At 46.8% G+C, this 3,421-nt stretch overlaps 1 pseudogene; it reads left to right on the top strand.

Moving 5' to 3' along the window:
* Nucleotides 1-59: 59 nt before the first annotated feature.
* LOC119108066 (signal peptidase complex subunit 3-like) lies at nucleotides 60-3,194 on the top strand (annotated as a pseudogene).
* The last annotated feature ends 227 nt before the right edge of the window (nucleotides 3,195-3,421 follow it).

Genomic DNA, 3,421 nt, shown 5'->3' with positions numbered 1-3,421 from the left:
ATGTTTAAGTCGTGACAGCCTCCAAAATATAAGGCTTCCTCCTATTTGACGATGTTATGATGGTGGTGTTTCTGGTAAGGTCGTCTTGGTCGATGTTTCGGCGGTGTTCTTTCCGCCCGTGCTCGTTCGCAGTGCCTTCAGCCAAGTGCGTCGTCAACCGCCTCGAAAATATGATTGTGACACCAATGTAGTTTGGTTGCCTCAGGAGCTTGCAACCTTGTATGTCACAACGAAATTAGTAAATGACGTTGGTTTATCATCACAAAAACATTACCATGGTAACCTCATCGTCAAACAGGAGGAAGCTTTATGTTCTGGAGCCTGTCATAACCAAAACATCATCACCAGAACTAAACAAGCAAACCAACCCCCTCACTCACCCTTCACCTCTTTTAAGGACGACTGATAACATCTGGTAATGGTATATCATACTATTCAGCACATGTTTTGCTGCTGGAATTCTCATGCTGCTAAAAAATGTCAGCCACCTAATTTAGACCACAATTTAGCGATTAAACTGAACATGATGAAAGTTATTTGTTTTATGTAGCCACAATATGTAATCAAATATTTGTCACTTGTATGCTGGGTGTGTAACTTGGAAAATGGGATATGTCATTTGGAATGTTAGTACGATCAATAGATGCCAAACATCAGTGAGCTACTTTTTAGTCTCAATGGGGAGCAGAGAGCGATGATTAGAAAGCTTGAGCAAGGATATAAAAGACAAAATACACATTAAAATGTACATAAGGTCTTTAACAACATATGTGTATATATATAATATATATATATATATATATATATATATATATATATATATATATATATATACATACATATATAATCTTTTTACTGCTGTTTTGCACAATATACTGGCAATGCTAAGATGGCCCTAGTTCAGTGATGCCTTGCAAATGGTCAGACCTGTACTCCAGGTCACTTTTCTCATCCCATAGTGGTTCCAGGCAGAATGCAGGCTCATCACGCTTCCTCTCACTCTTCACAGGAAGAACGTGGCCGACTACAGTGCCTCCCGCGAGAAGAATGACCTGGGCTTCCTGACGTTCGACCTGGAGGCGGACCTGACGTCTGTGTTCAACTGGAATGCCAAGCAGCTGTTCCTGTACCTTGTGGCCGAGTACCAACGCCGAAGAACACACTCAACCAGGTGGTGCTCTGGGACAAGATAATCTTGCGCGGAAGGAACGCCAAGCTTGATGTCAAGGGCATCAACACCAAGTACTACTTCTGGGACGACGGCAACGGCCTCCGGTAGGTTTGTCCACAAACAGGCTGAACAATCCTAACAGTCAGTCCCCACAATGGTCGAAGCACATGTCTCCATCAAACTGCTTTTGGTACGTGTTTGCCTGATTGCAGCAGCGGAGAAGAAGCGTCAGTAATCTGCTCTCACCAAAAATGCTGATTGCCGTGACTTATTTGTGTGTACATTATTATATGCTGTGGGCATGTCATATTCAGTATTTCATTGTGGAAGAGTGGCAATGACTGCAGCCATTTGACCATATGGAATGTGCTAAAGTGAGATGTTTCCTCCATGGCTCTTCACTTGCTTTGGGGACAGTAAACCACTTTTCAATTTCGTTGGCACCCCAAAAAGCGTCCAATATCGCAAGAGGGCACAACAAAGGGACCAAAAACGGCATACATTTGGACAATTTGGGGTCTGGCCATCAACTCACAACTATTGTTGTGGGCGATGCTCACGACTGCTAGTCCCCGCAAATAAGAGGCCGGCTCATCTAGGTCCAGAAAAAACGGAGGAGTTCATTATGAACACATTGGATAGACTGCTCCAATTAATGGGTAGGTTTTGTTCTGTTCTAACTTGTAAAAGCTACATGTACTGCCGTGTATTGTGAAAAAAGTGATCGCTAGTGTGTTTATTTATAGCAATCGCTAATTTTTTTACATTGGCATTCGTTTCGACTTAAATTGGCCCGCCCCGGAGGACGGAAGAGGCATAGTATGGACACAGATATCTGGATATTTCTGCTGTGATGCTTTGTGTACGGCTTGGATAAGAGATTGACCCGGGACGCGAGGTGTCTCATCACAAGAACTCTGAAGCGTTGGAACATGATGTGTTTACACAACTTTACATTGTTGTCCCCAAGTTACCTAAGTGACGAATTTATAACCACCCACACACCTTTTAGTAGTCATTGTCTTGTTTGATGGCTTGGAGTTCTTCCTGGCAACAGGCGCCTACCATCTGTCTGTCATTACAGGGACAACAAGAACGTGACGTTATCTCTACGGTGGAACGTGATTCCGAACGCGGGTCTGCTTCCGAACGTGGCGGCGCAAGGCGTGCACACGTTCGCTTTCCCCGCGCAGTACGCTACGGCCAGGAGAGCCTGAGCCCGCCGGCCGCGAGTGCCATCTTTTGTTCATAGTTGGAACTGATGATTTTGCGTGTACGAACCAGATGCGCCTGCCCCGTTCAGAGGAAATACCAAGCTGCAGATGGCGTGTTTGCTCGAGCATACATGCGGTCAGGGTGGCTTGGTGCTGTATATATTTGATGCGTGTGCCTCGAGGTACGCAGCGGTGGATGATAACAGGCGCGCTTCTCAAAGGGTACTGCTGGGACATTTTGTCAGGCCCATTGGATTGGATTGGCAATGTTCAATTCAGGAAACCCGAAGTGTCGAAGCTGGCGTTGTTTGCAGAATCGGGTCGAGCACATCTTCTTACTGTTCTCCTAACCTTTCCTGAACTGTGTACAGGCTTTTCCGCACGCGCCACCCGTTTTGAGAGCTGGTGCTCTTCCCATGGCGTGGCAACCCAAGCTGCACGGTGTCCGTCTCACCGAGCCCCAGTGCGTGCAAGTCGAGTAGCAGGTTGGGGGACCATGCATTGCAAAATCAACGGGCATCGTCCCAGTTGTGCATTTCTTGAGGTGCTGCTTGCTGGTGCGGGGACTCGGAATGCCAGCGGTGGTGTTTTGAGGCGTCTGCTCGTGCCGATCTCAACAGCGCGTGCGGTTGTTGGGTGCACCTTCTCAACCTTTGAACATTGCGTTGGTGGGTGGGTGGTTTGATGCCGGTTGCTGGGTGGCAATCTGGTTATCTTTTTGCACGGACTTGTGGGTGCTGATTTAGTTATGTCGGAGCGCGGACTATTTGTGCATATATTGTGCATTTGAATAAAACAATGGAGCTGGTCGGGAAACCACATTGTTTCCAAAATGTGCAGCAATCGGAAATGACGAGGATGTGCTGTCAACGCATCCACCCGGTCGCCAGTCATAAATATTTAATTCCGCCGGTCTTGAGCTGGTTGTGGAGCTGGGACGGAATAAGCCATGAAAGCGCCGTTTGGTACATGTTCAGAGTGCCAGAAAGCTTTACCGGCCATCAGAGGTGTGATTTCTGGAGAGGTGCTCAAGAGC

The sequence above is a fragment of the Pollicipes pollicipes genome, unplaced genomic scaffold (genome assembly GCF_011947565.3).
Source record: "Pollicipes pollicipes isolate AB1234 unplaced genomic scaffold, Ppol_2.1 Scaffold_6686;HRSCAF=7923_pilon_pilon_pilon, whole genome shotgun sequence".
Taxonomy (NCBI): Eukaryota; Metazoa; Arthropoda; class Thecostraca; order Pollicipedomorpha; family Pollicipedidae; genus Pollicipes; species Pollicipes pollicipes.
The sequence above is the reverse complement of the archived record's forward strand: the minus strand, read 5'-3'. Positions and strand labels throughout refer to the sequence as shown.